Source organism: Anabrus simplex, chromosome 1 (assembly GCF_040414725.1).
Source record: "Anabrus simplex isolate iqAnaSimp1 chromosome 1, ASM4041472v1, whole genome shotgun sequence".
NCBI lineage: Eukaryota > Metazoa > Arthropoda > Insecta > Orthoptera > Tettigoniidae > Anabrus > Anabrus simplex.
In genome coordinates, this window is record NC_090265.1 from 1,127,309,660 (window position 1) to 1,127,323,426 (window position 13,767).

At 40.1% G+C, this 13,767-nt stretch overlaps 1 protein-coding gene across 1 annotated transcript in view; it reads left to right on the forward strand.

Annotated features, from left to right (window-relative positions):
* The window catches only part of Toll-6 (Toll-like receptor 6), a 186,786-nt gene that overhangs the window by 25,185 nt on the left and 147,834 nt on the right, over positions 1-13,767 (forward strand). The gene's annotated exons all lie outside the window — the stretch shown is intronic.

Consider the following 13,767-nt stretch of genomic DNA (forward strand, 5'->3'; position numbering starts at 1 on the left):
TAATCGTAAACGGTTAATTATCTTGCCTGGGGGACTTTGTGTTAATACCGTCCCCAAAACCACTACGTACCACACTATCCTCGACCACACTAAAACGCAGTTTTCAAATTAGAGCAGCCGCCGCTCACCCTCACCGGACAGACTGCCTTAAAAAGGCAGCGCCAGGTTAGCAATAGCCAAAGGAAATGATAATACAGGTTGGACAGAAACAACGTAAACTGGGTATATGAGAGTTAGAGAGTTGATAATACTGATAAATAATTTGAAAATTTCGATATCTCGTGCCGTTGTCATTTATTTAGCTACTGAAGTAATAATTTCGCGTGGCTATTTCTAGACGAGTGCGTCCCTTGCAAGGCAGACCCTCCAGTGAGGTTGGGTAGCATCACTCATGTGTAGATAACTGCATGTTATTGTGGTGGAGGATAGTGTTATCTGTGGTGTGTGAGTTGCAGGGACGTTGAGGACAGAAAAATACCCAGTCCCCGAGCCAATGGAAATAACCAATGAAGGTTAAAATCCCCGACCCGCCCAGGAATCGAACCCTGAACCGAAAACCAGTACGCTGACCATTCAGCCAACGATTCGGACAGCTACTGAAGTTAGCCAATCAAATCGCTTCGCGGGCGAATTCCAATGGGCTTTGTGAGGCGGTGTTGCTAAATCTACACGAGACTTAAGACCGATTTGAGGGCCAGGGCAATAAATCAACATCAAACACAAATACACCGTAGGTTTCACCCAGTGTTACCGGAGCGTACTTGCTATGGCGCAATCCTATCAGCTGGAGCTCGTTGTTTAAATCCCTCCACGGGCAAATTTTTTACCTTTAATTGGTGCCCTCAGACCATTCTAAATCTACCAGGTCCAATTCAACACTGCAGCAAAAAAAAAAAAAAAAAAAAAAAAAAAAAAAAAAAAAAAAAAACTGTTTTAAAGTATCTCAATATGAATTTTGTGCTAGAATGACTGTTATTATTAAGTTTATGATGTCTTAATTGATCACCCTACCAAGTGACCCTACCAAGTGTCGTTGGAATCGGTGCGGTCCAACCCCACCCCAACTACCGGGCGACTTGGCCATGCGGTTATGGGCGCGTGGCTGTGAGCTTGCATCTGGGAGATAGTGGGTTCGAATCACACTGTCGGCAGTCCTGAAGATGGTTTTCCGTGGTTTCCCATTTTCACACCAGGCAAATGCTGGGGCTGTACCTTACTTAAAGCCACGGCCGCTTCCTTCCAACTCCTAGCCCTTTCCTATCCCAAGCCAACCACACGACACCTCGTAATCCGCAGGTCTTCTGGCTGAGCAGCGGTTGCTTGGTAGGCTAAGACCCTTCGAGGCTGTTGCGCGATGGGGTTTGGTTTTTGGATAGTCTACTCTCAGCAGAGAGTGGAATGAATGGTTCAAACGGAAGAGGGCGGATTTTCAGGTCGCAAATTGGCGGGTTCGATAGAGGCTTAGTCCGGTGGTATTTTGCCCGGCTGAGTGGCTCAAACGGTTGAGGCGGTGGCCTTCTGACCCCAACTTGGCAGGTTCGAACCTGACTCAGTCAGGTGGTATTTGAAGACGCTCAAATACGTCAGCCTCGTGTCGGTAGAGTAAATGGCACGCAAAAGAACTCCTACGAGACTAAATTCCGTCACTTCGACGTCTCTGAAAACCATAAATAGGTAGTTAGAGGGACGTAAAAACAAATAACAATAATTCCGGTGGTATTTGAAGATTTTCAAATTCAATGCAAATCATTAAACATGGTTCATTTGCATGAGTTGCTTTACGTCGCACCGACACAGACAGGTCTTATGGCGACGTGGGAGAAGAAAGGACTAGGAGTGAGAAGGAAGTGGCCGTGGCCTTAACTAAGTTACAGCCCCAGCCAGGATTTGCCTGGTTTGAAAATGGGAAACTACGGAAAACCATCTTTGGGGGTGCCGACAGTGGGGTTCGAACCCACTATCTCCCGAATACTGGGTACTGGCCGCACCTAAGCGACTGCAGCTATCGAGCGCGGTAGTATTAACGTCCAATGTTATATGTATCTAGTTATATTTTATCATTAATTGGAAGGAAGAATTTTAACAAAAAATTGTAATTTCCTTCAGATATGCATCTTTCGCTGTTTGTTACACAAGTGCTGCATATAAATACAGAACGTTTTAATGCACAACGTGCTGAGTATTAGAACTATCCATTAGTTATAATGTGAGTCATTAGCCTCTGCATGAAAATTTGATATTATGTTAATTGTATAGTATTCACACGTGTAATTATATTGGGAAATATGACATTATGTATGGTTACTAGAGCATTAAAATGCATTCTAATTAATAACGGTTTCCAATATATTAAAATGTGCCTGTAATGACCCAACGATATATCCGATAATTTTCCCCACAAATGATAGTTTATTAACTTAATATCTCATATTGTCTATTACCATCGGTCACATACGTTAATTTTTTATACAATGCACATTTGATGTGCAACTATAAAATTCACTGACCCGGGAAATGTATTTTTGTTTATCTATGTATTTGGTTTTCATACAGATCTCTTCAGATTCTTAACCTAATTGTGAATCTGTTAGAAAGCATTGATTTATTTTATTTGGTTGCAAGAAAATTCACTTTGCCATTGACACTACGGTAACTCAGGTTTTCGGCGATAATAACACAGGAAAGGTCTATGAGTAGGTAGGAAGCGGCTACGGCCCGTAATTAATTGCGTAGTGTGAACATGGAAAAGCAAGGAAAACCATCTTCATGGCTACCAACTGCAGGGATCGAACCCAGAAACTTCCGAATTCAAGCTTGTACAACGAAGCCAGCATATTCGGTACCAAGAACAGCAGTTCCTCGAATTATTGGGCTATTCATATTATTACAGAAATATCTACAGTATACTAAGCGAATGTATATTACATAATGTAGCATATAAATTACTTTATCACTTACATTTTCCAAAATTTTATCTTTTTTCAGGTCCAGTCTGGAATAAAAATACATATTTAATTTTCAGCCATACTTTTTATCTTTTTTGAGTCTAATTGTCTACTTACAGTACATTGTTTATAATAACTTAATAATAATAATAATAATAATAATAATAATAATAATAATAATAATAATAATCAAAACCGATTGACCGCAGTTTCTGTAGGTGCTGACAACGTACCGAGTGGATTTTATTTTTGTTTTTTCAAAAGCGATTTCCCGTGCTAGATGAAGAGGGGATCTTGGGACACAGAGGTTGCCTTAGTCCTCCTGATCCATCCACAGAAGGAAGTAGAGTACTTTCATAACAAAGAGACATCATCAGGTTTAGGAAACTACTAATTCTTTCACTGCTTCTACTCCCCCAGTGGCTTTCGTTGCCTGTCCGGAGATAGGATCGGTTAGCTTTACTTGAGAAGGCGGTAGCATCAAGCGAAATCACGTGGCACGTAGACTGTAAAATATATCAACTGGATTCCCTGTCTGTCGTAAGACGAATTAAAATGAAGGCCTTAGTGCTCTCGTCTCTGGAGGACGGGTTGGCGACCATAGGGCCATTTGCTGAGTCTGGTATTGCTTTGAATTCTTGTCAATACTATTGCTAACAACTCAGATGGTGTCTGGAATGGAGTGTCACATGATTAGAGTGACAAAATACTTGACCGTAATGTTTGACTATTATTACCAGGTCCACCGCCTCCTAAAATCCTTGGAATCCAAGGATGATGACAAAAATACCAACCACTTAATTTTGAGCCCTGAGAATTATAATCTTAGCTCTAGTATACCTATGTAGACAATGCAAATCATTAAACGTGGTTCATTGAGCTGATATCTGTCACGTCCCTATCTCCAAAGAAATCCATAATAATAATCACTTGAAGTGTACGCCTCGAATATAACTATTGTGAAATTATTCTCACTTTGTTACTCCAAAATGCGTGTATACGCAGTCGTAGGCTAGAATTTGACTACGTGATCATCTTTGCAATGGAAATTAGAAAGATGGGGCACCGTTAAACATACTGTAATTCAAACGTTCTGCAACATACTTCGGAAGCATCAAGGACAATGGTCTGACAACGGAAACATAAGCATCTTTCCAGTTCTAATCATATACCATTTGTAACAACCCAACAGGTCCTTGGCAAGTTTTCTCATTATTGTTCACTTTCCTCCCGCTACGTTCGCTCTGGGCATTGACTTCACTTAACTAGAGTCCATTATGGGCAACCATTCACCGTTATTAAATTGAAACTACTTATCATAACTAAAAAGCGATTTTTATCACGATTGATTACAAAATCTCCGGATTACTGATATACGAGGCTTCGAGACAATTAGTTACGTTCGCATTAGTATCAATGAGAACCCATCATATATAATGTTAGAAAAAAATAGTACCTTGCAAGTTATTTAATGTGTATTATGATAACAAGAACTCGAGGAAATCAATCATGCGTTAATGTAGTTCTCCTGAATGGTTATTATTCTTGCTTTTTTTCCGAGGACACCGCTGTTATTACCTTAATACAGGGTATTATATTCTGCAATTGAGTCTGATTAACGAATGTACTCCTCCAGCTAACAACTTATATGTTCCAGTGTTAGAGAAATCTCTGTAATTATCACGCACGTCACTTCTTGATCCAGCTAAATAGCGTGCGCTTCCTCATAGTGTAACTGGGAGATATAATTTTGCACAAGGCAATGGGATTCCGTTTAATTTATCACTTAACTAGATACTAATTGCATGTAAAGAAGAAGAAATACAAGTGCATGATTTATATCAGTTGTATTCGCATTTTTTAAAAGGAAAGTTATAATACCAGAAATCCTTTTACCTTTTCGTTACTGTAAGAAAAAGGGCCATCTATTTCATCAGCCTCGTGTGAAATCTATCAGCTAACCTCGATGTTTTTTTCTGTGCTGGTGCATTAATAATAACGAGATGTGTTGTTGAAATCAAAGAACATTTAGTTATTTAAAAACTAAATCTAAAAAACTAGGCCTTGACTTACCAAGCGACTGCTGCTCAGCTCGAAAGCCTGCAAATTAAAAGGTGACGAGTGGTCAGCGCAGCGAATCTCTTGGCCGTTGTTCTTGGCTTTCTAGAGTGTGCTCACTACTGTATCTCATCGCCAGGTAACTACTCAGCTGTTGTCACATAGGCTGAGTAGACCTCTAATCAGCCCTCAGTTCCACGTAAAAGTCCCTGAACCTGTATGGGAATCGAAGCAAAGGTCTCCCGGAAAGAGACAGACTCTCTATCCCTAAGTCGCAGGACCGGAGTTACTAATAAAACCTTTTCCCGCTCTAATCCTCAAGAAACCGAATAAACAAGTATTATCTCATATCTCATACCTCATACCATAACCAACTTCATCTTGGATGGTACCTCGGTACCAGATAAATATCCGCATAAAGTTGCTAGGATCTGCTTAGCCGCGGCGAATCAACGGAAGGACGTGGGCTTAAACAATTCATTTCTATATGTAATAATAATGAATACTAATAATGACCGCCTCTGTGCTGTAGTGGTTGGTGTGATTAGCTGCCAACCAACGGAGGCCCGGATTCGATTCCCGACTCTGCCACGAAATTTGAAAAGTGGTACGAGGGCTGGAAGGGGGTCCACTCAGCATCGGGAGCTCAACTGAGTAGAGAGGAATTCGATTCCCAATTCAGCCATCCTTGAAGTAGTTTTCCGTGGTTTCCCAATTCTCCTCCAGGATAATGCCGGGATGGTACCTGACTTAAGGCCACGGCCGCTTCCTTCACTTTACCTTGTCTATCCCTTCCAATCTTCCCTTCCCTCCTCCCCTCACAAGTTCCTATTCAGCATATCAGGTGAGGCTGCCTGGGCGTGGTACTAGTCCTCCTCCCCAGTTGTATTCATCAACCCAAAGTCTCACGCTCCAGGACACTGCCCTTGAGGCTGAGTCCGAGGGAAAAACCAACCCTGGAGGGTAAAGGGATTAGGAAATAATAATAATAATAATAATAATAATAATAATAATAATAATAATAATAATAATAATAATAGTCGAACTCACTGGTTGAATGGTCAGTATTGAGGTTTTCGGCTCAGAGGGTCCCGGGTTCGATTCCCGACCGAGTCGGAGATTTTAATCACATGTGATGAATTCGTCTGGCTCGGGGACTGGGTGTTTATGTCTGTCCAAACACTTTCCTCTTCATATTTAGACGACGCACTGCACTACCAATCACCACAGAAACATGCAATAGTGATTGCATCCCTCCATATAGGGTTGGCGTCAGAAAGAGCATCTAGCTGTAAAACAGGGCCAAATCCACATGGCGACACAGTTCGCACCCGCGATCCCATATATGTGGGGAAAGCGGTATAATAATAATAATAATAATAATAATAATAATAATAATAATAATAATAATAATAATAATAATAATAATAATAATGTCAATACATGTGATTTATGGGCTGCCTGGCCGAGGCGGTAGAGGCGCGGTCACTTCACCCGGAAGGACGTGGGTTCGATTCCCCGTAAGTCGAAACATTTAAGAAGCGAGATTTCCACTTCCGGAGGAGCACATGGTCCTAAGGTTCATTCAGCCTACCCCAAAAATGAGTACCAGGTTAATTCCTCATTGCAAAGGCGGCCAAGGTTACGGATAGTGGAAGCCTTTGCCTTTCACCCTTCCAAAGACCTTTAAGGTCTGTACGGAGGTTACTTTGCCTTCTTTTTTCTACACCGTGATGTACGGATAGCTCCCTTGGCGCCTACCGGCAGGCCCCGAATTCGATTCCCAACCAGTGCAAGGGATGTTATTCTGGACTGATAACTAGAAAAGTGTTTACTTAGCCTTATAAGACCAACTAAGGTGCTGTCTGTTATGAAAATCAGTGTACACGGTCACGAAAGTCAAGTCGTACAACTGAGGATGGCCTTACGCTGACCACGTTGCACTCCATTACCTGCAGACTATCTGAATAAGCAACAGTCGTCTTAGTAAACAGGGCTCATTAGAATTACGGCAGAGAGTCTAACAGAGAAGTGCAAACAAATGTAAGTTAAGTTGCATATACGCAATACTTATTTCCCGTCGAATGCGAAGTTTGCATTAACACTTAGAGCAAGGGATTTTCTCGGATTGAATCGCAGCTCCGGAGTGGTAAGAAAGGATTTCCTCCTTTTCACTCTCTTTAACAGAGGGGTGGAAGAGTAGAAGAAGTCTTCAAACAGAGTTTAAATGCATGCAAATTTATTTTAGCGCTTCATATTCTTTTACATGGCCCAGGGGAATAGAGTTTCATTTATTAAAGTTTGAAGACAACGTTACCCAGGCAGTATTTATGATATCGAGTGTTCAAGAAAGAGGAACACATTTTTTCATGGTTATCTGGTTCGTTGTTATAGCAACCGGAAGTCAGTAATATCTTGTTTCAAAGGGTAAATAATGAAAAATTCTGTTAGATCGGCAGATGCTGAAAAATTAGTTTCTTCAAGATATAGAATACGGTAAGGAGACCACTTAAATAATGTAATATAAATGAACTAAACTAAGGAAGACGACTAATTTCAGTGACGTAAATATTTAGACAGAATTCCTCATCTCAGGAAGGTAGGGCATCGGAAGGAATGTCGAGGTTCGGGGCTGATGATAGGCATGGGAAATGCTTTGAAAGGTTCAATAGCTTTAATTAGGAAACATTTGGATCACTGGTTAGATATGCGCATCATCGTTTTTTTATTTTTTATTATTTCATTTTATTTACAGTCCGACTCGTTGGCTGAATGGTCAGCGTACTGACCTTCGGTTCAGAGCGTCCCGGGTTCGATTCCCGGCCGGGTCGGGGATTTTAATCGCTTCTGATTAATTCTTCTGGCTCGGGGACTGGGTGTTTGTGTCCGTCCCAACACTCTACTCTTCATATTCACACAACACACTACACTACCAACCACCACAGAAACACTCAATAGTGATTACAACCCTCCATATAGGGTTGGCGTCAGGAAGGGCATCCGGCCGTAAAACAGGCCAAATCCACATGTGCGACACAGATCGCACCCGCGACCCCACAGGTGTGGGAAAAGCGGTAGGAAAAGAATAAGAAGAAGATTTCATTTTATTTACAACTTGCTTTACGTCGCATCGACACGGATAGGTCCTATGGCGAGGATGGGATAGGTTTAAGAGTGGGAAGGAAGCGGCCAAATAATATTTAATATATTTAAAATTTGGAAGGATGCGGCCAGCTCGCCCGGTACAACAAAATGTTCTGATGGATTGTATATTCATATGTGATTGGGAGGCGTGACCAGTCTTAAGGATAATAGTGGATAAGATTAGCATTATCAGGTACGTGGTATTAGAACTAGGCCGTCGACACGCTTCCTTTGTTGAGTTTAGTGAAGTCCACTGCGTAACCCGGACTCTTTTTGCTATGTTCCATGTATCACGAACCGGTTTAATATAAATCATCGAGGCAATGTTGGGGAAAAATGGAGGTTTCCAGTTTTTAGAAAGTAGATGAGAACACGATCCTGCTTCTAATGAAGATTATAGCCTCAATAACGAATGTACATTGATCACAACAAAGGTACATCCTGCTCAATCAGTATTATTATAACCGCATGAATTGGATATATACCTTCCTGAATTGAAATAAAAAATGGTTTTTAACCTTTCCCTATTAAGTATTAATTAGCAGTTCTTACAATTTACAATGGTCTTAGTAATAATAATAATAATAATAATAATAATAATAATAATAATAATAATAATAATAATAATACCTAATTTAGCATTACGCTCTCATTTTCATCATTTAGTAAGCAAGTCGTTGGAACTATTGAACGTTCATGTGAGATAAGTTTATAATATAAAAATTAATAAGAAGAAAATCAAAGTAATGAAATGTACCTGTAATTTAAGTCAAAAGGCTGTCATCTATTTAGATGGTGACAAGTTGTAACTAGTAAAATCGTTTGCTTATCAAGACAGTTTCATAACATCAGATGAAAGATGCTAAAATGAAATTGTGACAGGTGTAGCACAAGCGTGAAGATGATAGTGATGATGATGATGATTATACCGATCAATTTAGCCGTGCGGTTAGGGTCGCTGTAACTGTGAGCTTGCATTCTGTAGATAATGGGTTTGAAACCCACTGTCGGCAGCCCTAGAAATGGTTTCAATGGTTTTCCATTTTAACACCAGGAAAATGCTGGGACTGTACCTTAATTAAGGCCACGACCGCTTCCTTCCAACTCCTAGGCCTTTTCTATCCCATCGTCGCCATAAGACCTATCTGTGTCGGTACGACGTAAAGCCACTAACAAAAAAAAAAAAACAATTGTCATGTTAATTTCCCTTTGCCAGCGTGTAAATTAAAATGAACCTTAAATACATTATTCTGTAGGAGTGTGTAAATACATCATATAAACAACATTTCTACAGTACTGTACGGTAAGGTTCATTTTCCTTTACACACCAGCACAGAAAAATGAACACAACCAAAATTGTTGTGATGGACCGGATATCCATATGTGACTGGGAGGCGTGACCAGACCTAAGGAAATAATGTACAGAAACAACATTGTCAGAAACGTGGTATCACCGAGCTCGATAGCTGCAGTCGCGTAAGTGCGGCCAGTATCCAGTATTCGGGAGATAGTAGGTTCGAACCCCACTGTTGGCAGCCCTGAAAATGGTTTTTCGTGGTTTCCCATTTTCACACCAGGCAAATGCTGGGGCTGTACCTTAATTAAGGCCACGGCCGCTTCCTTCCAATTCCTAGCCCTTTCCTATCCCATCGTCGCCATAAGACCTATCTGTGTCGGTGCGACGTAAAGCAACTAGGAAAAAAAAAACACGTGGTATCAGAACTAGGCCGTCGTATGTTTGAATTTACATTATTAAAATTGTGTTAATTTCTTTTGGGGGGAAGGCATGATTAACTCAGGGGCTTTGTTGGGCTTCCAAGCTGGAAGGATGGGGTTCGAATCCCGGTCGTGAACCGCGCAAATTGCTACGAGGATTTTCTCGAAATCCATTATTTCAAGAGTGCATAATCATTCCTTCAATGAATTACAATCTCCTTCATTCCAAAAATCACGTGGTGTCAGGAAGTGTAAGCGGCCCAACAGCTCTGGCCAAAACGAAAAATTGAGTTACTCCAGCGAACCAGGAAATAGCTGGGATAAGCTGAAGGAAGTATGTATTTATAACAACAGTACGAAAATATTCATATCTGACAATAGAATGTATAATAAATAATAAGCAATAGGTCAAATCATAACAGGATCCCCCAGCGTGGGAGTGTGGAATGGTAATCACAAGGCACCTAGCTGAGTCAGATATTGCCTACACTTAGTTGTGTTAGGCCTCTTGCTTTTATTTGTTCTACCTGACGTCCTCTAGTACTCCTCCAACAGCGCCGGTACGGTACGATGCGATATTAGGTTTACCAAATAGCAGAACAATCGAAATGTCGACATTTCTGGGCAGGTCGACAAGATAGCATCTTTCAGAAGGTCTCCAACTCTGTATTAAAGCTGAGGTCGTGCGGTTATTGCTATTATTATTATTATTATTATTATTATTATTATTATTATTATTATTATTATTATTATTATTATTATTATTATTATTACTATTATTATTGTTATCCTTCTTGTTAGTAGTTTAAAAGCGCACGAACTCCAAAAGGTCGTTTGGCGACATTATATGGTAAAGAACAAGGACTTGGAAGGAAGCGACCGTGAGCTTAATTAAAGTCCATCCCGCAAATGTTTCGTGTGAAAATGGCAGACATGGAAAACCATCTTCTAGGGCTCTAGACTGCCGATACTCGGGTTCGAAACCATAATATCCTCTATGAAAGCTAACAGCTATACGGCACGAACCCCGCAACCAACTCCTTCGCTCATCCAACTAAATACTTTTTCAGTTTTCTGTGATGCCAAGATGCCGAAATTTAGTCATACAGAAGTTAATTTATGAGCGAGTAAATCTACCGAACGAGGCTGACCATGGACCATTTTTAGTTTCTGGGATCACACTCATTAATTTGGGCACAGAAGGCCAGTGCTCTACCGTCTGAGTCACTCAGCCCTCTGTGTGTCTCTGTAGTAGGATTTGTTGCCTAAATGATGTACACGCGAAACTACTAGTACAGTTGTTGTTTACACAGCAGAGCCAAGGTGATATTTCTGAGAATTCATGCTGGGAACAAGATTCGCGTCGAGAAATGGTATGTGTGTGTGTGTGTGCAACATACAGTAGTTGTTGGCTTAATATACTGTAATAAAGGTTTAGAAAATTCATATCGATCGATCACACTATCGATTCAATTCCGATTTCATTTTCATTCAGTGGTCAGTAGGCTATTACCGGAACTGGGGTAGCTCCCTCCTTACTCCTCAACTAAAAGTTTCGCGGACTGTATACATGCTTTTGTGGAGTGCTCAGTCGGAAGGCTGGTTTGATGCTCCACAGCTCCGCCAAAAGCTGCCATAGATAGCCTAGGTGTCACTAAAGGGGCATACTAGGGAAATGAGGAGTGAGGTAGCTTCCCGATGCTCTCTTCATCGAGCCAGAAGTTGCTATTACATATCACTCTACCAAACCCACTGAAATGGACACACCAACCGACCATATTAGCGATATTTTCACACTGTTCATCACACGGACTGGCTGCATAAGAAATGGTATTACTAGCATCGCACATACCTCGGTCACTTTCATATTGGAGCCGATAACCTTCGATGTTACGCCCCTTAAAACAACAAGTAAGCAACTTTCATATTGTTAAAGCCAAGGATGAGACTGAGACAGGGCAATGAAAGTAACACATTTATTCTAGCCCATACCAGAAGACATAGTGCACTGTGAACACTATATCTCGCCAGCAAAATGGTTTGATAGCCCAGTACTTGAAATCAGTAGCGACAATTGGGAATTAGAAGTAGGGGGGCAAAAAATATGTAAATGTACAAAGTACCCGGGTATCGGATATGTCGGGGTCGGGAGGATGGGGTGTATGTACATAAAAACATAACAAAATTCTACAAAACAGAATTTCGACAGAGAGGCGAAGGCTGACGGCCTACAAACTTAACTGTGGTGATAATATTTATTTGAGATTTTGATTTAATACTATACAACAACATTTTCACCAAATGAACGATAAATACACATGTATTACAGTTAAATAGAAGTATGGCGTGATTATACAGTTAAAAATCATTTAATATTTGAATACAAACTTAGAAACTAAAAGAAACTAACAGACACTAAAGAGACTGCCAAACTAACGAATGTGCGCGGCAAGCAGGTGAATCATACGCAAAGAGGATATAATCATAGGATCATACCTCAGTGTCCATGACTTTGGCAACAAAAAAAAAACCCTGCTAACCTTCCTGCAAAGTCACCACTACTTACTGTGGCGCTATACAAATCTGTTAGCCAAATGAACGACATTTTTTTTTTTTTGCGTATTTCCACTAATAATTTTGTTAATAATAAAGGAAAATAAAGTAAATAATCTATATATATAAAATAAGAGTTTTGTCTGTACATTGCTCAGAATTTAAAAAATGATAGTATTTCTGTATCGGTCGTGTCAACAGTAACTGGGAAAGGCACTTTTAACTTTCTGTAATTTCTGTCTCTCTGTCTGTATGTATGTGTGTATGTACAGTATGTACACGCATCAAGAGAAAACGGCTGAAGAGAATTTAATGAAAATCGGTATGTAAAGTCCAGGATTAAGCCGCTACAATCTAGGCCATAAATAATCTTATTTACGCTGAGAGAAACGGTAGCTTAGGTGAAGGCCTAAAATTTAATTCTCCAATATTTATGTTATTAGTGGTCCTATCTTAATGAAAGTCGGTATGTAAAGTCCGGGAATAAGTCTCTACAATATAGGCTGAAAATAATCTTATTCACAGTGATAGAAATAGTAGTTTAGGGGAAGCTCTAAAATTTAATTCTCAAATATTTGTTATTAGTGGTCTTACGTTAATGAAAATTATGAAGAGTCGGGGAATAAGTCGTTACAATCTAGGCCATAAATAATTTTCATGCTGAGTAAAATGGTAGTTTATGGGAAGGCCTAAAATTTAGTTCTCAGACAGACAGACAGACAGACAGACAGACAGACAGACAGACAGACAGACAGACAGACAGACAGACAGACAGACAGACAGACAGACAGACAGACAGACAGACAGACAGACAGACAGACAGACAGACAGAGATAAATTACGGAAAATTAAAAAGTGCATTTTCTTGCGGACACGACCCTTACACAAATACCATCCTTTTTAAATTCTGAGAAATGTACAGAAAAAACTTATTTTATATACTGTATATACTGTAGATAGGTTTCCGATCATTTTTACCGTACCGGCTATAATAATTGAGATATTTCTGAATTTGGATTTTTGTTGCAAAGTCCATGTCAGCGCCGAGTGGTGAGAAAATGGGCAAACAGAATTTAATGAAAATCGGTATGTAAAGTCGGGAAATAAGGAACTACAGCCTACGCTATAAATAATTTTGTAAGACACCCTAATATCAGAGAGTGGAAAGAAAACTAAATGTGAACACAAGAAAACTAAATGTGAAGACCTACAATGGATAAAGCTCATAACATTGATCAACAATAACTGACCACTGTTTGTTGTTAGGTTCTTTGTCTTGCCACTCATCTCCGATAGATGGGATTACTGCTGTATATCAAGTATTTTTTTAAATTTCTTTACGTCTCACCGA